Below are 26,936 nucleotides of genomic sequence, written 5' to 3'. Positions count from 1 at the left end.
GAGTATATATATATATAGGTATTTACATATATCCAATTACATGTGCATTCTGTGACCCACGGAGTCAGTTCTCTAAAAAACAAAGGTTTACTGAAAATGTAAAAATAAGGTTTTATAATAATATTTTTTTTTAACCATAAGGGAAATGAGGCAGCAGTGTAGGGTACCCCTAATGTGACCTTCTCAAGCAGACAGACAGTTGCTGTTACAGTGATTTGTGCTCAGGGAGTGTTAGCAAGGGTTCAAAGACAAAACAGACTGTGCTAAAAATGAATGATTAATGGAACATTCCATCAGTTGCGTACAGAGCCCTTGTATTATCGTGAGCTTCCCTAAACTGCAGCCAGGGGTCTGTCTGGTAGGATGGCTAAATTACAGTAAAAGGCAGAAAAGAAAATACACAATATCCCCAAATGGCGATTTCAGAAAACATTTCATTGACTTTGAGGCTCGTTATCAAAGGAGAAGGGAAAATTCTCAAAAACAGAGCTGATTCAGAGTAAAATGTTATAATACATAGGATACATTTTATTTCATTGTTATTATTATTATTATTATTATAATTATTATTAAATCAGATTTATAAAGCACCAACATATTCTGCAGCACTGCACAACAGAAGGGTGATATATATACACAACATTGTGTCCTAAGTTTGAACATTTTGATGGGACCCCTTAGACAGAATGTTCCTGGTTGTTTGGGGTGGGAGAACCTGAGGAAGTCCAGTGAATCTGTAGCATTTCCAGCCTCCCACAGCCAGTCAGCATCTCACTGGTAGCAGTCCCCACTGTATGGGCCCAATAGGTAAAATCAGCCTAAGGGCCATCCCTGTATACATTGAACCTCCATATTCCATATAGACACTGAGGCAAAGGAAAAAGGCCCTGCTCATTAGAACTTACAATCTATATAGTGTAGGGTGTGAAATCATTACGTACTCTGCAGTTGGCTTGATCACAGCTCTGGGCTGGACATAGAAAGTGGGGCTGTTTCCAGTTTGTATTTCACTAGTAATTCCTCTATTGGCCAGGGGTGCCTGATGGAGACAATCACATATAAGCACGTGTAGACAGGCACTCCGAATTCCCAGAATAGTACAACAAAAATCAGCCAAAAACGTAGGTTAAAAAACAAAAAGTTTATTTAATCCATATTAACAAAAAGCCTTACGCGTTTTGTGCCAATAGGGTACTTAATCATAGGCTCATAGGGGTGCTTGATGTCTCTTTTCTTTAAAAAGGAATTCACTATATTGTTATTCTGCTTTAGACCCTACTTGTAAGGGGGGAATGTATGGTGCTAAAAAGGTGGAGATAGGCGTAGCTAGTTTGAGGGTAGACTTTGCTATAGCTTACTTTAGGAGTGAGAGATAGGCTCAGGGTAGTTAGTAGAGTGGCTTAAAGCTCCAACGAGGAGAGCAGAAGGATTAGTATCATGGGTGCCACCCAATAGAATAAGGACTTAAGTGTACAGACTTAGGGATAGCATTACAGAAGTTGTACTTTGGGATTAGACACTTTCAAGTGAGTACCATCCACTGGTTTTAACTAACAGCAGTGATCCCCAACCAGTGGCTCGGGGGCAACATGCTGCTCCCCAACCCCTTGGGTGTTGCTCTCAGTGCCCCCAAACCAGTAGTTATTTTTGAATTCCTGACTTGGGGGCAAGTTTTGGTTGAATAAAAACAAGATTTCCTACCAAATAAAGCCCCCTGTAAGCTGATAGGGTGCATAGAGGCTGTCTAATAGCCAATCACAGCCCTTATTTGGCTCCTCCATTAACTTTTATGGTGCTTGTGTTGCTCTCCAATAGTGATGGGTGAAAGGTTTTGCCAGGCATGGATTCTCAGCGAATTTCCGCATTTCGCCATTGGCAGATTGTTTCACGAAACGGATGAAAAATGTTGCCATGCATCCAAAAATTGTCACAAGAATAGTCATGCGTCCAAAAATTTCGCAAGAGTAGTTGCAGGCATCAAAAGAATATTTGCACGTCCAAAAATTGTCACAAGAATAGTCGCAGGAGTCAAAAGAATAGTCATGGGCAGGAATTTTTTTTGGCGTGCAACATTTTCGCCGTTTCGCGAATCTTTTCGCGAAACGGGATAGATTTGCTCATCACTACTCTCCAAGTCTTTTTACATTTGACTATGGCTCACGAGTAAGGAAGGTTGGGGACCCCTGTTGTACAGTATCATCTTCCAAGATCTTCGAAAGAGGTGGGTATATGTTCCAGCCAATAAACATCTAATTATTGCCTCTATCTCTCCTCTATCTCTACTATGCTGAATGGGAGAGTTGCAGCAATGCTACTGCACCCTTCCACTACTAGGCCCCATCCTGAGTTGCATGTAATGCCTGCCCTTTACCCATCTGGCCCCATTTTTAAATTCACAAACATGATTGTAGGCCTGGGCCCAGGTTCTTCTGAGAACATCACTCCTGACCAATATTGATGGGCGAAATGTTTCGCCAGGCATGGATTCGCAGCAAATTTCCGTAAAGGGGATGGAAGATTTAAGCTATGAGGTTAGACTGTCGAGGTTGGGGTTGTTTTCTCTGGAAAAGAGGCGCTTGCGAGGGGACATGATTACTCTGTACAAGTACATTAGAGGGGATTATAGGCAGTTGGGGGATGTTCTTTTTTCCCATAAAAACAATCAACGCACCAGAGGTCACCCCTATAGATTAGAGGAACAGAGCTTCCATTTGAAGCAGCGTAGGTGGTTTTTCACGGTGAGGGCAGTGAGGCTGTGGAATGCCCTTCCTAGTGATGTGGTAATGGCAGACTCTGTTAATGCCTTTAAGAGGGGCCTGGATGAGTTTTTGAACAAGCAGAATATCCAAGGCTATTGTGATACTAATATCTACAGTTAGTATTACTGGTTGTATATATATAGTTTATGTATGTGAGTGTATAGATTGGTTAGTATAGGTTGTGTGCTGGGTTTACTCGGATGGGTTGAACTTGATGGACAATGGTCTTTTTTCAACCCTATGTAACTATGTAACTATGTAACTATGTGTTTCGCCATTGGTGGATTGTTTGCCGCAAGTCCAAAAATTGTCGCTGGCATCAAAAAAGAATAGTTGCGGGTGTCAAAAGAATAGCCGCGCGACAAAATAATAGCCGCAGGCGACAAAAGAATAGCCGTGCGACAAAATAATAGCCGCGGGCGACAAAATAATAGCCTCGGGTGACAAAATTATAGCCGCGGACGACAAAATAATAGCCTCGGGTGACAAAAGAATAGCCGCGGGCGACAAAAGAATAGCCGTGCGACAAAATAATAGCCGCGGGCGACAAAATAATAGCCGCGGGCGACAAAATAATAGCCGCGTGTGACAAAATAATAGCCGCGGGCGATAAAAGAATAGCCGTGCGACAAAATAATAGCCGCAGCTGACAATTTTTTTCCCTCATGACATTTTCGCTGTTTCGCGAAACGGAACAGATTCGCTCACCACTACTGACCAACCCTAAAACATACACCTGATTGTCTTCTTTGCTCTTTTTTCAGCTACAAAGCTGTGATGGGTTAAGTTTGCATGGTGCTTGACACAATGCCCTGCACATCCCTTCTTCAATGAAAGGATTGTAGGCTTATCCAAACAGTGGGATAAATGGGTAAGCACAGAACTGAACATTTGATTAAATGTATACGGTCATTTAACTAAATTAATAAATCAGTTTAGTGTTGGAGAAGTGTAAAGCAGTAAGGCATTTCCAGATGTGGATTTTAGTAAAGAAAACTTTTCTGTTCCAGGAGAGAAAACGTGTTGACATTTCTTTGAAGTGTAATCTCGTTTGTTTATTTGGTTTCTAATAGCTTCCAGAAGTCTGGCTGCATATTTGGAACGTGATGTCGCTTATATATTACATACATATTGTGTAGGGCTCTGTGTGCCGTGAACTCGCTAGAATATAAATCCATTACGTGCAAAGTATTTAAGCTGATGGGCCACATCAAAATATGATTGCAGCCTTCTGTTATTGATCTACAGGCATTTTTTTTTTTCATATTGTATCTTGTTTGAATTTAATAGTCTTTAATTTTAATAGCTTTGGAGTAGACATTTTTTAACATGGTAGGATATGATGTCATTTCGTGGAAAAAAAAAAAATATGTTTGCTTTTTTGTCTTAAAGAGCAAAAGAATTCCCAGTCCGTAATTATCAAGCAAACCTGTTTATATTATTCTTATATAAAGAAACTAATGCCATGAGGCCCTGTGGATACAAGTGTTCAGGCACACAGCCAGTGTTTTCCCTTCAGTCTTCTCTATCAGGATTTAATATATATAGAAAAATTATACATTGACTCCTTCATTGCCACTACAAATTGACTCCACAGACTACTGTCTACTGCCTTCAACTGCCGCCCCTGGTCCCTACAGGTGAATGTCACCTTAGGAACTACCCAGCACTGATACTCCTTTACAGGAGTTTAAAGCAAGCAAGACTGTCTGTATAGAAGTGGGATCTGTTATCTGGGCAGAACAGTCCTATTGGGTTTATTTCAAGTTTAAATGATTCCCTTTTCTCTGTAATAATAAAACAGTACCTGTACTTGATCCCAACTAAGATATAATTACCCCTTATTGGGGGCAGAACAGCCCTATTGGGTTTATTTCATGGTTAAATGATTCCCTTTTCTCTGTAATAATAAAACAGTACCTGTACTTGATCCCAACTAAGATATAATTACACCTTATTGGGGCAGAACAGCCCTATTGGGTTTATTTAATGGTTAAATGATTCCCTTTTCTCTGTAATAATAAAACAGTACCTGTACTTGATCCCAACTAAGATATAATTACCCCTTATTGGGGCAGAACAGCCCTATTGGGTTTATTTAATGGTTAAATGATTCCCTTTTCTCTGTAATAATAAAACAGTACCTGTACTTGATCCCAACTAAGATATAATTACCCCTTATTGGGGGCAGAACAGCCCTATTGGGTTTATTTAATGGTTAAATGATTCCCTTTTCTCTGTAATAATAAAACAGTACCTGTACTTGATCCCAACTAAGATATAATTACCCCTTATTGGGGCAGAACAGCCCTATTGGGTTTATTTAATGGTTAAATGATTCCCTTTTCTCTGTAATAATAAAACAGTACCTGTACTTGATCCCAACTAAGATATAATTACCCCTTATTGGGGGCAGAACAGCCCTATTGGGTTTATTTAATGGTTAAATGATTCCCTTTTCTCTGTAATAATAAAACAGTACCTGTACTTGATCCCAACTAAGACATAATTACCCCTTATTGGATGCAAAATAATCCTATTGGGTATTTAGTAGACTTAAGATATGGAGATCCAAATTACAGAAAGACCACTTATCCAGAATACCCTTGGTCCCGAGCATTCTGGATAACAGGGACTATACATGTATAATACTTTTTAAAACAGGAGCTACCTACCACTATCATTAATAGGGTGCTTATACCAGACTTTTGGGCTTAGGTCTTAAGGGCTTAATCTTCTTACTGAGACCTTCTGGCTCTCCAGCAGTATCCACACCCTGAAGAAGAGTCCAAAGAGACAGAACCATATGCTCCCATCCCTTATATAGATAAGACAACAGGAACTGCAATCACTACCCTGGGCCTATGGGAACTCATCCCTCCCCCAGGTCATACCCTTCCTTTCTAAGGATGCTTAACTCCATATAACCCATAAATGACTTCTTTTTGTTTCTTTTACATATCTCTGGGATTCGAAAGTCTTCTTTAATAATTTGAGACCTAAAAAAAAAATTAAAAATAAATGTTACATTCCAAAATCAGCGTTATTAATGAGAGGTACCTATTCTAAAGCCAAATCTTACATACATTTGCATAAAACATTGTCAAACAAAACTATATGACCATATGCTATAAAATAATCTTAAATTATGCTCAGCGAAAACTTACTTCAAGTAGACTTGCCAGTTTACGGGTTGTTCATGTGTTTTCCATTAGGGAGGTCTGTGGTTACCTTCCTGATTCAGCTGAACTGGAAAAACATAGCTAATATAGTGTGATCTGCAGAAAGCTTTGATGGGGTAGCTTTACAAATAAATCTCCAGATGTCATGTGTTTTGCATTCGTATCGCAATGTCTTTTCTGAATGTCTATTGAATAATCCATTGACGAAACCCATATAAGGCTCATATTGGGAAAGGGGAGAAAATAGAGGGAATATTCTCAGAACTCCCCAGGAGGAAATTATCATGTCTCGACTCAAAAAGGCCTCTGTATATAGTAGTTCTTCAAAAACAACAACAACTTATTGGCTCGTCTTTCAAAAAGCAAGAAAAGCAATGCAGAGATAAAGCACAAAATAATCTAGATCTAGAATTGTTACTGTATATACCTGTATATTGGTACTTTTTAAAAAGCCAAAGGAGTAAAATATATTTTCCCAAGACCAAAAAGTATGCATTTTCAAATATATAATAAATTCTTTATGCATATTGAAAAAATGATCATAAATTGACAATATTATCCATGAATGTATACTCATGACTGATGTTGCCAAAGAATTAGAATATATACAGGTTTATTGTCCATTGCCATTTATCTTTTACGAGAAAGAAGAAGAAATGGAACTTATAGGACTTTTATCAGACTGGACTTCCAGACTAAGTTGTCAGCTTATTGAAAGTGTGGTTCCCTACTGATATCTTGCCAAAAATCAGCCTAATATCAATCTACAATGGTATGTTGACTTTTCTGAATGTCTATTGAATAATCCATTGACGAAACCCATATAAGGCTCATATTGGGAAAAGGGGAGAAAATAGAGGGAATATTCTCAGAACTCCCCAGGAGGAAATTATCATGTCTTGACTCAAAAAGGCCTCTGTATATAGTAGTTCTTCAAAAAAAACAACAACTTATTGGCTCATCTTTCAAAAAGCAAGAAAAGCAATGCAGAGAAAAAGCACAAAATAATAGTGAAAGATCTAGAATTGTTACTGTATTCTATACTGGTACTTTTTAAAAAGCCAAAGGAGGAAAATATATTTTCTCAAGACCTATGGATATTGCTTCCAGCCACTAAAAAAGTAAGCATTTTCAAATATATAATAAATCCTTTATGCATATTGAAAAAAATTGCCCTAAATTGACAATATTATCCGTGAATGTAAACTCATGACTGATGTTGCCAAATGAATATTTACAGAACTGCCTTTAGAATATATACAGGTTTAGGCTAGACCAACATGCAGCCAATAAGAATATGCATGTTGACCACCCTGTAGTGATGAGCAATTTTTCGCAGCAAATTTCCGCATTTTGCCATTGGAGAATTGTTTTGTGAAACTTCTGCGAAAATTGGGCGTGGAAAAATTCATTGCGCAGAATTTTTTTTTGTTGTACATCAAATTGGGCACAGTCACATCAAATTGGGTGCGGTCACAACAAAAAAAATAGACGCGGGCAACAAAAAAAAATAGATGTGGGTGACAAAAAATAGACACAGGCAACAAAAAAATCGTGCAACAAAAGTGTTTTGCGAATTTTTCACCATTTCGCAAATTTTCTTGCCGTTTCGCGAGTTTTACGGTGAAGCAAAATGAGACAGATTAGCTCATCACTTCCATCCTGTAATCAATAGGAGTATAAAACTATTCACAGGTCTAGACCAACGGGACTTGACATTCTCTTCTCAAGTTCCATTGTCATTTATCTTTTACGAGAAATAAGGAATTTATAAAACTTTTATCAGACTGGACCTCCAGACTAAGTTGCCAGCTTATTGACAGTGTGGCCTCCCTGCTGATATCTTGCCAGAAAATCAGCCCAATATCAATCTACATGTTGATGTGATTCTCATCAGATGGGCTTCTGCTCACTGTTTGCCCCGGGACCAACAAACCCTTATTTCTCCCTGTGACAAATCAGTCCCAGATCCCTTTGCTTAGCAACCTAATCAAACAAGCAGATCTGGCAGTGTAAAGGTCCCCATACACGGGCCGACTATAGCTGCCGATATGGGTCCCTTGGACCGATTCGGCAGCTAATCGGCCCGTGTATGGGGAGAGCAGAGTGGCCTGGCTGACCGATATCTGGCCTGAAATTGGCCAGATCTCGATCGGCCAGGTTAGAAAATCCGGTCGGATTGGGGACCGCATCGGCTCATTGATGCGGTCCCCGATCCGACTGCCCCATTGCCGCCCACATAATCCGATCGTTTGGCCCCAGGGCCAAACGATCGGATTATTTTTTTTTTACCTAAATGCTCCCCGATATCGCCCACCCGTAGGTGGGGGATATCGGGGGAAGATCCGCTCGCTTGGCGGCATCGCCAAGCGAGCAGATCTGCTCGTGTATGGCCACCTTGAGTGACAAAAAAGTAGGGATGCACTCAATCCAATTTTTCGGATTCGGCTGAACCCCCATATCCTTTGTAAATGTTTCGACTGAATACTGAACGGAATCCGAATTAGCATATGCTAATTAGGTTTTGGAAGGGTTAAATGTCTCCGCGCGCTTCAAAAATATTCAACTTCCGTGTTTAGGTGACAAAAAGTCACGTGATTTTTAGAATTCGGATTCAGTTCGGCCAGGAGCATGAATTTGGCCAAAACTGAATCCTGGTGAAAAAGGCTGAATCTTGGCCGAATCCTGGATTCAGCGCATCCCTACAAAAAAGAGAGAAAAAAGATTTTAAGACGGGGCTCTTGGTCATAGGTTTTTCACCGACCCCTCACAGCACAGTCTGACACTGGGAACTGATATTTAATAAAAACAAAATTATAGGTATGTCGGGTTTTTGTATGGTTTTGGAAATATTAATGGAAATATTAATGGTTTATTAGAAATGCTCCAACAATCTAATTATCACTACCAACCAGGCAGCAGGAGCAAGATAGGTCCGGAGTAGAATAATAATAATAGATTCAATGATAGTTTTTAATTCCTTCTTAGAAGAAAAGGCTCAATTTCCTCAACTCACATCAGTACTATACACCCCAAAAGGCTTTACAAGTGAGGCTGTTGGGTACTACAGTTATAATATGTTGTATTACTTCATCATGTTCCCGGGCCAAGAGCTAAAGCTGCCCTGAAACATAATTGGTGACATATGATTTCCAAGCAGACAGTTTATCTGATTAACAGCAGGTGCTTTAAGACGCAGACCTGCTGAGCGTTGGGCAGACCACCCAGTCTACCGCCCCAGTCAAATCAAGGTATTATTTGGTCTGTGCAAAAGCATAGCATGTGATATATCAGTATTTGTGACCATCTCAGCTACTTACTCGAGTAAACTAAAATATTGTCTCAGGGTATATGTTACTGCTTAAATACATAAACATCAGTCTTTTTGTTTGCGAAAGGTAATAGATACATTTTCAGTGTTTCGTTCCTATTTCACATTATTTTTAGGGAAGAGGTTTAGGATTTTTTAGAAAATATAGGTAATCAGTAGTGATGAGCGAATCTGTCCCGTTTCAGATTCACCGAATAATTTGCGAATCTTTCAAAAGATTTGCGAAACGGCAAAAATGTCACGCGGAAAAAAAATTGTCACCTGCGACTATTCTTTAGACACACGACTATTCTTTTGACGCCCCCAACTATTCTTTAGACACACGACTATTCTTTTGACGCCCCCAACTATTCTTTAGACGCACGACTATTCTTTTGACGCCCCCAACTATTCTTTAGACACACGACTATTCTTTTGACGCCCCCAACTATTCTTTAGACACACGACTATTCTTTTGACCACCAAACTATTCTTCAGACACACGACTATTCTTTTGACGCCCCCAACTATTCTTTAGACGCACGACTATTCTTTTGACCCCCCAACTATTCTTTAGACACACGACTATTCTTTTGACACCCCCAACTATTCTTTAGACACACGACTATTCTTTTGACCCCCCAACTATTTTTTAGACACACGACTATTCTTTTCACGCCCGCGACTATCCTTGCGACAATTTTTTGACGCGCGACTATTCTTGCGACAATTTTTGTTTGGTTAGGAGGTAATTAACACTTTTTTTCATGGCATTTGGGGTTGTAGGGTAAAGAAGCTTGTTAACAGTTAACCTTGATCAAATGGAGGCCATAGTACACCAAAGAGGCAAAATCTGGTTTGTAACTCTCAAAATATGAAAAGAGTTTTTGGAAACAGTGATAGGGCTCCGGATGCCTCGAGCTTGAAGTTCAAAGCAGCAACACTAGAGCAGTTAAAATGTCAATGTATTGATATATATGGAAAACATCAGACAGCACCATGGCGGCCTGATCCGTTTCGGAGCAATCCCACTCCTAATCATAGGCCTAATGCCTCATAACACAAGCAAAAGTCAAAATCCCCAAAAGTTTTGTGTTATCAGTAGAGGAACCAACACAACAAGCTACCCTCTCCTGTATGATAGTTTCCAAACTTATTTTTAACAAGGAGGATAATGTTGCCTGTGATATGTGTTCTTTATTGATAAGGATAGAGGTCTCTTCTGCTGCCGAAACTCGCTGCATAATTATAGTGTTGTAACGATAGTCATCCAAGAACTGGAAATATCTTTAATTATTCCCAAGCTCAGGTCATTACTGCACTTTGTTTCACAGATAAACCCTGAGAAAGCATTTTAGTTGAGGAGATATCTTTCTCGTTCTTATGCAAAGGAGAATGAATTCTGAGAAAAGATTTCCTTTTACATTATATACCACAAGGCTGGAACTCACCCACTGGGTTTTAAAGCACAGCAAGTTGAGTTGATCTCAGCCTGATACAACCAGGCCCAATCTCTAAAACCACAAAGCAAAGAAAGATCTTCTAGTTGTAAAAGGAACATCACTGATAAACCCTGAGAAAGCATTTTTGTTGAGGAGATATCTTTCTCATTCCTATGCAAAGGAGAATGAATTCTGAGAAAAGGCCCAGTATTGCTCCTAAGATTTCCTTTTACATGAAATACCACAAGGCTGGAGCTCACCCACTGGGTTTTAAAGCACAGCAAGTTGAGTTGATCTCAGCCTGATACAACCCAGCCCAACATCTAAAACCACAAAGCAAAGAAAGATCTTCGAGTTGTAAAAGAGACAACTGCCATTGACTTCTACATGATCTTGACAGTTTTTAGGTGGTATATTTTTGCTTTTGGGTTTGTCAACTGTTTGTTGGAGTCAAGAATCGTATTTTCCCGCAAAAAAGTTGTGTTGAGTTGTGTGTTGAGTTGTGCAATGAAAACACTACCTTTATATAAACGCCCCCCAATGTATTATAATGCAAGATCCTCCACATCGGTTTTTATTAGATCTACAGTATACTCCTCAGTCTTATTTCCTACTCTTTTAATTAGAGTCAATCATTTCAGTCCTAATATATAAATACATTTCATCTCATTTGACCTAGTACTAATCTAGTAGAACTCTTTGGCACATTAAGCATTCACTCAGCAGAGTACAAATCCCATTTGCATGATTAGTGACCCATTCACTCCAAAAGGCATTGAACATTTCAAGCTTTAGAGTCAGATAACCATTTCCTTCATATGAAAAGATCTTTGCTTCCTACATATAATTAATTACTAAGCCCCTTTTGTTGGAGAACCCACAATTTCTATAACTTATTACGTGTGATCCTTGATGACTGAAAAGTGCATCTTTATAATCAGTATTGTTTGCTCATTTTTGTAGCTTTGCAAAAGCCCCCAAAGTAAATTCCCAGCTGGGAGAAGGAGTGTGACACTGTAGTGACATAACACAACGTGTAACTATGTTAGCAAACCATATGACTACTATACAGCTGGCAACAAATGATGCTTTGCTTTGTGTCACAACGTTTGGACAATGCCAGTATCATTGTCTTTCATAGAACCATAAACATTAAGAGAAAATAAACAAACTTGAAACACAAGAAAACAGTAGCCTCTACTCTGTTCTTTGTTTTTCCACTTTGCAGAGCCCTAGAAAGATGGGGCCTTATCAACTATGTTGTACTTTTAACACTTTACATTGAAATGTATTATAGTATGAGTGGGACCACTGTTTGATGATGTCAATTCAACTTATGGTAAGAAAAGTTTGGTCATTAAAAAGAAACATTTCTGAAGATGCATGTATGCGCATTTTATTGTCTGCTCTACGTGCCCGCATCATAATAAGCCTTTTAGCCAGCAGCACTTGTTGAAATTATGACCTATTGTAAACCATTAATAACAAGTTCTTCACCTTAACCACATATGAACGCTGAATTGTTGCTAGGAAATCAGAATAATATGTACTTGCTGTTGGGGAAAAGTATCAGAATTGTTTTCTCTCCACTTACGTTATTTTATGTGCATGTGTGGCTGTTGAATGCTTCGTATATAGGGATCTCTATATAAGGGAGTTGTCCTTGAAAGCTCTCAGAACTGATAAGGTATTTGGGGTTAATAGCAACAAGGAGTAGCTTTGTAGTTAATAATCCGACGGATTTCTCATAAGGAACACCGTTAGCCAGGCTTGGGTACAAAGAAAAAGATGTACCTACCAGAGTCAGTTATATTAGGTTTATCTCATGAAAACTCAAGAGAAAACTATGGCCAAATTTGGAAATGCTTTAGGAGATGTTTCTCATAAAATTGCCTTTATTTAAAAACAAGTTTCCATTTTATTCATCTGTTTACAGATCCCATAAATTGAGGTGGGTGTTTCTGCATGACAGTTGTGGCCAACCTGGGAGTGTTCCTGCACTTCAGAATGACAGACATTGTTTATACCAGTCGTTCGGGGGGAACATGTTGCTCCCCAACCCCTTGGATGTTGCTCTCAGTGCCCCCAAACCAGGGAGTTATTTTTGAATTCCTGACTTGGGGGCAAGTTTTGGTTGAATAAAAACAAGATTTCCTACCACATAAAGCCCCTGTAAGCTGATAGGGTGCATAGAGGCTGCCTAATAGCCAATCACAGCCCTTATTTGGCTCCTCCATGAACTTTTATGGTGCTTGTGTTGCTCTCCAAGTCTTTTTACATTTGACTGAGGCTCACTAATAAGAAAAGTTGGGGACCCCTGGTTTAAAAATGACATGAACAGCACTTAATGGTTTTAATGGTCTTGGTCACACTACAAATCCTTTAGCCTAAATCCAACTAGGCCAAAGTATTGGGATTTAAAGGGAAATTCAGACCCCCAGAAACCCCTCTAGCCATCAAGTTGTCTACCTTCTGTCTTTATCTGCAATGCTGCTTCTGGCTCACCCCAAGCTCAGCCAATACTCCATTTCCCTAACACCCTGCATGCTTATTAACAGTGCTATTAATCAGTTGGCTTGCACAACCTACAACTTAATAATGAAATTGGTCCAAAGTGTGATTAATGTATAATGGAAAGTAACTTTGAAGACAGTTGCAAATCTGTGGTGGTTCTGAGTGAAGATATAAAGACCTAAGAGGTCATTTACTAATGCTCAGACTATTTTCTTCTGGTTTGGATATTTAGCATTAAAAGTCGCAAAAAAAAAAGTAGTGATTTTTTCCGAGATTCACTATGTGTCCAAACGGCTAAAAATCAGAATCCAACAATTGGCCAGCTAAAACTTGCCGAGATCATGTAGAAGTCAATGGCAGAGGTCTCTTCCTTTTGCTTGAAGATCCTTCGTCTTGAAATTTTAGAGATTTTGGATTATTCTTGTTTGTGGTTTTTTTGCTGCATTTTTTCTCATATTGTGGGAAAAAACGAGAACTCGATTTTGATTAATTGGCCCCTAAGATCTTGCTTTCAATAGAAGTTACATTTAACAGTTATTTTTATGTTATGCACATAAGAAATATGGATGGACATCCTGAAAATAGCCGTGAATAGCGATGAGCAAATTTTTTCACCAGGCGTGGATTTGTAGCAGATTTCCGCATTTCGCCATTGGTGAATTGTTTCATGAAGCTTCTGCAAAAATTTGTCGTGGAAAAATTTGTCGCGCATCAAAAAAAGACGCAGTTGTGGCAAAAAAATTAAAAAAGACAAGGGTGACAAAAAAGTCGACGACCACGTTTCACGGATTTTTTACCGTTTTGCGAATTTTCTGGTTGTTTTGCAAATTTTATGGCATAGCGAAACGGGACAGATTTGTTCAGCACTAGCCGTGAAGTTAGGGTTGCCCGGACAGCCCAGTTTTCGGTAGGCTGCCCGGGTCAAAACCTCCTGCCTGGTTTCCCAAATTAGGAAAATCGTTCAGGACTCAGTCACATTGACGCAACGATCAGCCAATCGCCGCATCATAGCCCTGTCTCCTGATGTCACAGTCCCGCCTCCTCCCCAACCCGTGACATCACAACCCTGCCTCCTGCCCCGCCCCCGGTGATGTCACTCCCGCCCCTGCCTGGCTAAGAAAGCTGGCAGCCCTACATGAAGGTAATGTTATAACATCTGGAAAGTTTGCTAGGCCTAGTCACTTATAGCAACCAATCGTTAAGTAGTATTTACTAGCTGCTATGGGTTATTGCACCGGGGCAAATTGTTCCTATTTTATTACATTCCCCCACTACATACAGATGAAATATATTTCACATCTGGCAGGCAAAGAGGTTAAAGATATTCACATCAATGAGTTACATGTTACTGGCTGACAATCAATTTCCTTAGATTGAAGTGAAACACTAGCACCTAGGGGGCTATGTATCTAAGCAGAAATGATTGCACACACAGCTTGGAGTATTCCTAATCACAAGTAAATTATACAAAATGGAACTGGTTATGCATATACCGAGGACCTCCCTTTGAACAGCAATTATAGAGAAGGCAGAGTAAATTTCCGAGCAAGGTAATGAACTTGTTATGATAGACATTTGATGATCAAACTAATATTGCATCTGCTAAGTGGGAATATGAGGCAAAATCGCTGTAAAACTGCTCCTCCTCAATTTTCATTTTAATGCAGTAAATTACACATTAAAAAAGGGCAACCTTAATTATATCCCTATATCCAATAGACACGTATGGTTTGAGTCACTTCATTTCCCTCAGTTTCCATCATAAAACATAGATGGAAACTTGAGTTTTATGGGGAATTCAATGAATTCAATGGGCTTCAATGTGACCGAAGTGTACAGTAATGTTTAAAATGACTTGCAGTACCAAAATTAGATATATTTGGACTGATGCCTACATTGATCAACCATTGCAACCTCATCAGTCTCTTAAACTCACCCACGTAGCTATGCAGACCAAATCACATGCCAAAGTTCATGATGAAACATCATGAAGAACATCAAAGCGCCTATGGATTTTGTTGCTTCGTTCATCATGGAAGGTCATCACTTTTGGTCCTGCAACCTAGTCTTGGAATACAGCAGTGGGTACTAAAAGCAGTGTCAACACATTCTTCCCCGTCCCATTAGACACTGCCAGACTCTCCAAGCCTTTAGACGGTCTCTTAAAACTCACCTTTTCACTCAAGCTTATAACCTAAACCCTCAGAAATGCGATTACCCACTGAGCACCCCATAATCTTCCCTCAAACATTCACTAACCACTGGTTTCCCCCTATCACTCCCCACTTATAAATAATAATAATAATCACCACAGACTTCCACTGCTCTCTCATTCCATAAGCCATCATCTCTGTCTTCCTTACATAGTTACATAGTTACATAGTTACATAGGGTTGAAAAAAGACCATTGTCCATCAAGTTCAACCCATCCGAGTAAACCCAGCACACAACCTATACTAACCAATCTATACACTCACATACATAAACTATATACATACAACCAGTAATACTAACTGTAGATATTAGTATCACAATAGCCCTGGATATTCTGCTTGTTCCTTCTACCACTGGAATCATCTTCATTCAAGTCCAAGCTAAAAATGATACTTAACACAATGGAATGTCTGCAACATGTCCACTATAACTGCACTGACACCAGTGGTAAATGCTTGCGCCCCTGCATTCCTCTGAGGAAGAACCAAGAATGACAAAATATCCTTCCGCAAAGGCAGCTACTGCCAATGCTAGTAGATCTGAAATTCAATGCCCTATAGTACACCATTGTGCAAATTGAGCAATGATCATTCATGAATACAGAAATCAGATTAACACTCTATGTTGTACCATATTGATATTCCTTGGTATCAGAGGTTACTATAATCACCAAATGGTATTTTGATCACGATGCAACATGCTAAATGGACAATAATAGTGATGGCTCGTGATGAGCACATTTTTTTGTCAGGCATGGATTTCCACATTTCGCCATTGGCAAATTGTTTTGCAAAACTTCAGTCAAAATTCGACGGGGAAAATTTCGCTGCGCGTCAAAAAAAATAAAAAAAAAGTTCTGTCAAAAAAGGGTGCGGTCGCGGAAAAAAAAGCGCAGGTGACAAAAAAAAAGACACGGGCGGCCAAAAATGACAGGGCAACAAAATAGATGCTGACAACAAAAAAAATTGTGCAACAAATGCGTTTCGCTAATTTTTTGCCTTTTTGCGAACTTTTTTTGCCGTTTCGCTAATTTTATGGCGAAACGGGACAGATTCTGCCAGACATGCATTTGTGGTGAATTTCTGCGTTTTGCCAGTGGAGTAAAAAAAACTGCTGAGCACATCCTTTTTAAAAAAATGTTGCGTGCGTTTTTTTATGCGCCCATTTTCGCCATTTTGTGAATTTTTCACCATTTCACAATTCTATCAAACGATTAGCAAATTTTTTTGAAACGTCAAAAAACGTCAAAAAAATTGGCGCAGGTGTAAAAAAACCACAGTGCACGTCATTTTAACAAAATTGTTGTGTGCGTCCAAAAAAGGAGGCACACAATTTTTTTTGACGCGCAACATTTTTGGCGTTTCGCAAATCTTTCTAAACGTTTTCAAATGTTTCACCGAAATGGGACTGATTCATTCATCACTAGACAATAACAATCAGCACTTATATTGTAGTGTCACCCACTGTGACCTACAGCACTTATATTTGTCTATTTGTGTCTGTAAGTTACCCTCCCATATAGATTGTAAGCTCTACGGGGCAGGGATCTCCATCCTCTTGTGTCTTTGACTCTTTATCTTATTGCAACTATATCTTTTATTTATTTGTGTTTATTGTTATACTTTGTATTTATCTATTATTATCTTATTAACCCGGTTTGTATTAATGTATCTACTGTACAGCGCTGCGTACATAAGTAGCACTTTATAAATAAAGTTATACATACATACATACAATCAAAATGGCCAGTATGCCATCAGCTTTACCATGTTTTACCTCAATCTAATATCAACAAGGGAAAAAGGAGGAGGTCTGTATAAGGTTTAGATTTTACCCCTTCACAATTAGCTCAAAATGGGGCAAAAAGGAAAAAAGTGGGGCAAAAAGGTCCCCATACATTCTAGCTAGATTCTAGCTGCCGATATCAGTCCCTTAGACAGATTCAGCAGCTAATCGGCCCATGTACGTGGACTACCGACGGGCCTGCCTGACCGATATCTGGCCTGAAATCGGGCAGATCTTGATCGGGCAGGTTAGAAAATCTAGTCGGATTGATGCGGTCCCCAGACCGACTTTGCCTATACCTGTTGTTATAATTCGTTCATTTAGCCCCAGGGCCAAACGATCGAATTAGCCTGGATTCTTCTGATATCCCCCACTCATAGGTGGGAGATATTGGGAGAAGATCCGCTCGCTTGGCGACATCGCCAAGCGAGCGGATCGCCCCATGTATGGGGAGCTTAATTTGTACATGTATAGAACAGATACAGACCAGCTACATTGGTGTCCTATAGTTAAAAAAAACATAATACAAAATATATAAAGAGAGTAGTGATGAGGGAATTTTTTTTGCCAGGCATGGATTCGCAGCGAATTTCTGCATTTCGCCATTGGCCAATTGTTTTTGCGAAAATTCACAGTGGTCACGTCAAAATAGGCACAGTTGTCTCAAACTGGGCACGGTCGCATCAAAAAAAGACAAACGTGGTTTGCTGATTTTTTGCTGTTTTTCATGACTTTTTTGGCGAAGCAAAACGGGACAGATTTGCTCAAGAGAGTGCTCAACATTAAACACAAAATGCAACAAATGTGTGTTTCTGTAAGATGTTCCTCACTTGTTTGTCTTATCAGTTTATTGCAAACCCCCCTCCCCCCCCTCCAATAAAATCTGGTCATTGCTCATAACGACTTCCAAGAACCACATTGATAGTTAATTGTAATTTATTGTAAACTGCGAAGTGGAGACTAAAAGCATTGTATCAGTGGCCATAAACGCCAAACTCTCTAACCCTGCAAATATGTCTGATCATAAAACTACTATTCAAGAGATAGAAAAATAAATCTGCTTAAACTGCGATTAAAATGACGGAGGGAACTTAATGTTTATCTAATTCATCATTCTGTTTTGGTTTCACCAGGGTTAGAACTGGGAACTCCCACATTTAACATCTTGAACTTTGATGTAGAAAACAGAGACATTATTCACATGTTTAAGTAAATGGAAAAAAAAAAATCCCTTCCTGTTGACTCTCAACCATAAAAGAAAATTTCCACGTATTTTCCACGTTATGATTGCTAAATAGGAGCTGCCAGATGCTGCGTTTTCAGAATTTGTTCACTTCTAGAGTTCAGATCAGTAAGCAAAAACGTATGCGTCTCTGAAGCGCGCGATCTGCAAACGGGAAAGGGCTGTAGGGAAAAGTGCAGAAAATGTATTTCATAAGATGATTAGAACGCAATGTTTTATTGGAAAAAGGAAAAAGTTGGCCATTAAAATGAATCTAAACTTTTATAGAAATTTTCTAATTTCTTAATTTGATATATATTACTGAACTCGCTGACTTATAGTGATGAGCGAATCTGTCCCTTTTTGCTTTGCCGAAAAATTAGCAAAATGGATTGTAGCCAATAGGCGACAAATTTTACACATGACATTTTTATGCGCAAGTCAAAGGCCATTTTTGTCTTGGCGACTAGTGATGAGCGAATTTTTTCGCCAGGCATGGATTTGCAGCAAATTTCCGCATTTCGCCATTGGCAAATAGTTTTGTAAAACATCCACAAAATTTTGCTGCAAAAAAATCATCACACGTCAAAAAAAGTAATTAGTGAATCTGTCCCATTTCGCTTCACAGAAAAAACCACGAAACGCATTTGCCGTGAAAAATGTTGTCACGCACCTATTTTTGCCGCGACTATGCCCATTTTGATGCGACCGCACCTATTTTTGACACAACCACATCTTTTTTGATGGCAACAAATTTTTCTGCACCAGATTTTCGCTGCAGTTTCGCAAGACAATTCCCCAATGGCATACTGTGGAAATTTGCTGCAAATCCATGCCTGGCAAAAAAAAATTCACTCATCACTAGTGGGCATGTCAATAATGGGCATGGACACATCAAAATAGGCATGGGCATGTCAAAAAAAAGTAGCATGTGACAAAAAAGTTGCATGAAACTTTTTTGCACAAAAAAGTCACGCAACAAACGCATTTCATGAACTTTTAGTTGTTTTGCAAATTTTTCTGCCATTTTGCTAATTTTTCAGTGTACTGAAATGGGACAGATTCACTCATTACTATTTGAGTGAATGTCATTTTTGTGTCATTTTTGTCTTGGAGACTTTTTTGTTTTTTGTTTAGTTTTGCAAAAAAAATTTCCGATGGCAAAATGCAAAATTTCGCTGCTAATCCATGCCTAGCGGAAAAAATGTGCTCCCCACTACTTGTAAACCTTTGTACAAAATATTGACAGTTTTTATTATTTTATTATCATTACGTTTTGTCATCTTGTTTTCCCGAATAATAAAATTCTCATCTCCAGTTAAAAGAATATTTTGAACGACAATATATTAAAGAAAAACACTTAAATGAACTTATATTCTGTTACAAAATGGAACCTGCAATGGAAACAATTGCAAAAATCAATATGATGTGAAATTTTTTTTAAAAAGATATTTATAGTATATAAAATTATGAGTTAAATTCTTTTTTTGCTTATTAATCTTTTGGCTTAAGTAAGCTGCAACTTGATTAAAGGCTAACACAGTAGTTTTTTTGCAAAACGGGCACAAAAATTGGCTGCGAAAAAAAATGTTGCATGCGTAAAAAAATGTCATGTGTAAAAAAATTACACGCGTCAAAACAAATTGTTGTGCACATTGGTTTTTTGATGTGTGCTTCCAAAAATTGTCGCACACATCAAAAAAAATTACGCGAGCAACACATTTTTTTCCCGCTAATTTTTCACTGTTTCTGAATCTTTTGCAACCTTTGAGAATAAATCCTGAAAACTTAAATTCAAAAATTTTTGAATTTGAGTTTTTTAAACTCAAAAACATATAAATCACATAAAAAATGCTTATTCAAATGTTTAAAAATCAACCCCTTATTGTGTGCTGAGTAGTGATGGGCGAAATCATTTGCCAGACATGGATTTGGGGCGAATTTCCATGTTTCACTATTGGCGGATTATTTCACAAAAAGGGGAGACAAAATTTGCTGTGTAAAAATTTGCTACAAATTTCCGCATTTTGCCATTGGCAGATTTTTTTGCAAAAGGGAAAATTGTCACCCGCATTTAAAAAAATTGCGCATGTAAAAAAATTACTCACATCCAAAAAAGTTACACGCATCTTTTTTTTATGCACATGCAATTTTTTTTTTATGCGCAACATTTTCGCTGTTTCTGGAATCAAAGATTTTGCAAATTTTTTGGCAACATAAAACGGGACAAATTCGCTCATCGCTATTGATTACTTAAGATATTATATTCTCATTAATCCAGAAGAAATAAAATCATAATTTTACATTAATTGCAGACTTTGTCAGATAATACAATTAGTGATGAGTGAATCTGTTTTGCTTCGCCGAAAAATTTGTGAAACGACAGAAACATTTGCGAAGAATTTGAGACTTTGACTTTTTTGGTTGCACGCAATTTTTTGCAAAACAATTCACCAATTGTGAAATGCGTAAATTCGCTGCAAATCCATGCCTGAAGAAAAAAATCGTTCATCGCTAAATATGATTTCCAGGTCTATGACAAATGAAAGGGTCAGTAGAAAAAGAATCACAAAGAAATGTGAGTTTTTGAAACCTTTTTGCTCCATCTTTAGTCAATATTTCACACATATACACATATTTCTACAACCAGCCTGTTTTTCTATTTGATCTATGAGAAATAAAATAATAAATCAGGTCAAGCTTTCAGGTTATTCGTTAATATTCTTGGCAACAGTATTGACTATTTATACCCCCCCAAATAATTGCTTTTTGTTTGTCATCATCGTGTTACATCAACTGCCGTTCTTTCAACCTTTCAATTCCTTGTTTTCTTTTCACGTGTCTTTCACACTGTACCAAGAAATTAGGGCTTGAATTCTCTCCATGCTACTATGCTCAGGTTTCAGTTAAATGCTCAAGATGTACTATTTGTTTTGATTATTTGCACTGAAAACTGTGCAAGCACCATATAATATGTATAAAAGAAAAAAACATTTAAGCGTCGTTCGTATGTTTTGGAGAAATACTAATAATGTTGAAAACTGAACTTTACCTCTTTCTCTAAATTGAAACTTATGTGGAGGTTTTGTACATTTCTGGCTCATATCGATTAGCTTTGCCAAGTGATTTCACATTGCAGGCTTTTCTTATGATTTGGCTCTATATATTAGAATTAACACTCTTTCTATCATGAGTAGGTAGAATATTGTTTCATTTATGTTAGAGATCAGCAACGTTTGTTTCAGAAGGCAAAAATGTATTTATTTTTATCAGATAACCAAACAAAGCAGCCTTCGTTGTCTTATTTGCAAAATAAAAATGGAATAACCACGAACCGAATCCATGTTTACATTACAAAAAGTTGCGTGATTTTTAGAATTCAGATTTGGTTCGGCCAGGAATGTGGATTTAGCCGAATCTGAAACCTCCCAAAAAAGGCTGAATCTTGGGCGAATCCACTTTTTTGGATTCAGCCGAACCCCTGAATAGTGATGAGCGAATTTTTTTGTCAGCCATGGATTCGCAGCGAATTTCCACTTTTTGCCAGTGGCGAATTGTTTCACGAAACTTCTGTGAAAATTTGTCGCATAAAAATTTGTTGCACGTTTTTTTTTTGTTGTTGTTGCGCGTCAAATTGGGCACGGTCAAGTCAAAAAAGCGCAGGTGACAAAAAATAGACGCGGGTGACAAAAAAGACACGGGCGAAAAAAAAATCACGTGACAAATTTTTTGCCGTTTCACAGATTTTCTTGCCGTTTCGCAAATTTTATGGTGAAGCGAAATGGGACAGATTCGCTCATCACTACCCCTGAAGCCTTCGTAAAGGATTTGTCCGAATACCGAACTGAATCCTAATTTTCAACTTCCATGTTTATGTGACAAAAAGTCATGTGATTTTTTAGGATTCAGATTCAGTTCGGACAGGAGCGTGGATTCAGCTGAATCCGAATCCTGACAAAAAAGCCCAAATCTTGGTTGAATCCTGAACCAAATCGTGGATTTGACACATCCCTAGTTTCCACTCCATGCTTCAACAGTTTTGTGAAACTTTTTTTAGCTATCCATTCAAGAAGAGGGCAGCGAAATATATAGAACTTCGAAAGTGGACACTTTTCGACACTCATCTTTAATTTTATAAAACATATGGAAGAGTCTTGGACGTTACAGATGTTTTTGTTTCACTGGCAAGAGACCAGATTTTGGGCCCAAACACAAATTATCTAGATGTGGGTTTTTATCACAACCACAACTCTGACTCTGCATAGAGAAGATTAGGTTAGACACTAGAGGTTCTCATGAAGATCCAAAAATTAGCTAATTGCTAAGTTAAAGAAGAAAGAAAGGTAAAAACTAAGTAAGAAAGGTCTATGTAAAGGGATGCACTGAACCCAGTTTTTTGGGTTCGACCGAACCCCTGAATCCATCCCAAGGGATTTGGCCAAATACCGAACCGAATCTGAATCCTACTTTTCATACGCTAATTAGGATTTGTAAGGGGTAAAAGTTGCTTCCAATGCCTTTTCATTTTTTCACACGGACATTTAACCCTTCTAACTCCTAATTGGCATAAGATAATTTATTCTAATTAGGATTCAGATTTGGTTCAGCCAGGACCGCGGATTCAACCGAATTCTGGATTCGGTGCATCCGTAATGTAAATACAGCCATAAGCACTCCCAGAAAAGCTGCACCATCAAAGAAACATAGGATTTCTTGTCTCCTTTTTTGTAAACATGTTCTTAGGGCATCAGACTTCCTCTCTCAGAAAAATCTTTCATTCCTGAGGCCAGAGTCTGTGAAGCTTTCTCCTCTCTCCCCTCTCCTGCTCCCCCCTCCCTTCCTCCTTTAGGAATGTGTGATCTGAGCTAAAGCTGCAGCAGGAAGCTAGGAGGACCAAGTTAAATGGCAGCTGCTATCTTAAACAAATGGAGATAGCTTCTAGGGTTCTTTTCTCAGGTATGGTAAAGCTTTCTGCAGAATAAATATAGCGTTCTAGGTGGCACTAATGTGGCAAATTTATTGGCAGTAAAATGCCAAAATGCCTTTCCTTCTCCTTTAAACTGTAGCAAAAAATAGCTTTTCTGTTCTAGCAAAGTAACAAAATAAGCTCTTTTTAAAAACAAATGCAAGGATAAATGACATGGCAAAGCAATGAAAACCTGTTTACACTGTTCTACTGTGGTTCAGATCAACAATCAAGGAAAAGCGTCATTAGGGAGATTTCAAGAGTCCAGTTTTTAGCATAATAAATCCTCTGCCAGTTCTGAGGTTACCTTGTTACTTCCAAGCAAAGCACAGAACTAATCATTGAAATAACTGTAAAAACACGGGTATATAACCCACGGCCCATTATCCCATACAAACTAATCAAATGTTTCAAACAAATGTATGGCTGGAGCAATTTTAGCCGTCACTCACGTTTCCTTTCTACTTTAATTGCACTTTATTTGAATTAGCCTTGGAGGGGCCCCCACAAGCCCCTTTGTAATCAGATGTTTATCAGGGCTAGGACTGTTACAGACCAGTAAAAATATATTTTATGATCGGTTACGTTAGTGGTTGGGTCTCCACCTGTCTGGCCTGTCCAGTTTTAGTACATGCTGTCCAGCTTGGGTTTCATTTGTCTAAAAAAACAACGTGAAAAATGACAGGCCGTAGTTAAACAACTCAGCTCACTCTGGTTTCTGTCTTAAAGGAGAAGGAACAGTAAAAACTCAGTAAGCTTTATTAGAAAGGTCTATGTAAATACAGCCATAAGCACTCACAGAAACGCTGCACTCTGTCAAAAGATTTGTTGTGTCTGTCCTCTGCCAGAGACACGCAGCTCTCTGCTCTCTCCCCTCTCCTGCTCCCCCCCTCACTCAAGAATGCTAAGAACTCACTCTCCCCCATTAGGAATGTGGATCTGAGTCAATCAGCAGGAAGCTGACTCAAAAGATTTGTTGTGTATGTTTTCCTCTGTCAGAGACACGCAGCTCTCTGCTCTCTCCTGCTCCCCCCTCCCTGAAGAATGCTAAGAACTCCCTCCCCACCCTAGGAATGTGGATCTGAGCCAATCAGCAGGAAGCTGACTCATAGGGGCGATTCATTAAAACACGAGTTCGAATCCCGAATGGGAAAAATTCAATTGGATACGATAATTTCTGAAGATCGCAAATATTACAAAAATGCTTACGAAAAAATCGTATTAGTCACGATAATATCGTATTGGCGATACGAAAGTCATGAAATTTTCGTACCGAACGATTGTAAACAGAGGGAAAACCTTTCTGATTTTTTCGCGCAAGCGTACGAAAAAGTCGTGCAAGCGTCCGAAAAAGTCATGCAGCGTACAAAAAAGTTGTGTGGCGTATGAAATATTTGGCGAAAATACGCTCGGAGCATTCGAGAGCGTTCGTGGATTAGTAAATATGCCCCTTAGTCTTACTAACTGAGCATGTACACCAGTCTTGGTGCAGGAGTGAGGCATTATGGGAACTTTCTTTACAGAGCTCAGTGTTTTTTCTTCCTGTTTGGATTCTGATCATCTGAACGGGAGAAATATGGGGAGACTTAAGGGCACTATTGAGAGAACTGAAGGTATGCCTGCAGCTTGAGATTAACTCTTTATTAGCCTTTCCTTCTACTTTAATAAAAGTGTCATAAATGACCCCTATAGGATGAAATGTTTGGGTTGGTTCTGATATTCTACTTCTACCGATATTATACAGTATCAACAGTTTTACCCATAACTGCATTTATAGTTAGCTACCAGCATTCAAATGGAACTTTACACTTTCACCCTAACAGCACTCAGGCTTCTAGATTGGCACCAATGACAATTTCTAAGCCCATCAAGTTCAGCCTTTTTCAACAAACTTTCAAGCTGATCCACAGGAAACACATGCGCCCAGAGAGCAAGATACCAATTCACCCTAATAAACTACAACCCTAATCTACCGCACCCCAAGAACTTACAGTTAGTGATGAGCGAATCTGTCCGATTTCGCTTTGCCATAAAATTTGCGAAACAGCGAAAAATTCTTTTTTTTCGCTGGCGTCTTTTTTATATCTTAGTTGGGATCAAGTACAGGTACTGTTTTATTATTACAGAGAAAAGGGAATCATTTAACCATGAAATAAACCCAATAGGGCTGTTCTGCCCCCAATAAGGGGTAATTATATCTTAGTTGGGATCAAGTACAGGTACTGTTTTATTATTACAGAGAAAAGGGAATCATTTAACCATGAAATAAACCCAATAGGGCTGTTCTGCCCCCAATAAGGGGTAATTATATCTTAGTTGGGATCAAGTACAGGTACTGTTTTATTATTACAGAGAAAAGGGAATCATTTAACCATTAAATAAACCCAATAGGGCTGTTCTGCCCCCAATAAGGGGTAATTATATCTTAGTTGGGATCAAGTACAGGTACTGTTTTATTATTACAGAGAAAAGGGAATCATTTAACCATTAAATAAACCCAATAGGGCTGTTCTGCCCCCAATAAGGGGTAATTATATCTTAGTTGGGATCAAGTACAGGTACTGTTTTATTATTACAGAGAAAAGGGAATCATTTAACCATTAAATAAACCCAATAGGGCTGTTCTGCCCCCAATAAGGGGTAATTATATCTTAGTTGGGATCAAGTACAGGTACTGTTTTATTATTACAGAGAAAAGGGAATCATTTAACCATTAAATAAACCCAATAGGGCTGTTCTGCCCCCAATAAGGGGTAATTATATCTTAGTTGGGATCAAGTACAGGTACTGTTTTATTATTACAGAGAAAAGGGAATCATTTAACCATTAAATAAACCCAATAGGGCTGTTCTGCCCCCAATAAGGGGTAATTATATCTTAGTTGGGATCAATTACATGTGAGGAGCATGTATAGGTAAGTAGTTTTGTTGATAGCATTAAAACATGGGCTAAATCGTACAAAGGTTGGCATTTAAATATATATACATATATACATATGTTTTAGAGAGATTTATTCTGTTTCACCTAGGACACCAGAGATACCCACACTCTTACCTGGGGCTGGTCCCACAGACGGCACAATAACTGCCACCCAGAGTGGCTTCTACATATACACAGAGCTCCCCATAGTTTCCTAGAGCAAAAAGCAACGTGTCACTCTTACTGCCGGGAACAGAATCAACACAATCAGATTAGGGAATATTATTGCATTATGACCAGAGAAGGGAAATGTGTATTGTCAGAGCTGCCATGTGTGTCGCTAGATATACAGTTTGTGGTGTCACTGCCTTTTCTCACTGGTTCTATTCCGTAGTATCCCCGGAGTCAATGGATGTTGTCATGGGAAAAGTCAGTATTGAGACACTGTTTCCTATCTGTCAGCGGCGTAAGCAATACAGATTACACTGATCCCTAGAGCTCACACTTGAGGTGATCGGCTGCATAACTCACTTGAGACAGTAAAGATAAATCTATGCTGCTTGTGACTCTACAAAGCGCTCGGTGGCTGGGCATGGGGAATTTCTACTGCTTCCCTTTGCAAA

The sequence above is a fragment of the Xenopus tropicalis genome, chromosome 4 (genome assembly GCF_000004195.4).
Source record: "Xenopus tropicalis strain Nigerian chromosome 4, UCB_Xtro_10.0, whole genome shotgun sequence".
NCBI classification, from domain to species: domain Eukaryota; kingdom Metazoa; phylum Chordata; class Amphibia; order Anura; family Pipidae; genus Xenopus; species Xenopus tropicalis.
Note: the sequence above shows the minus strand (reverse complement) of the source record.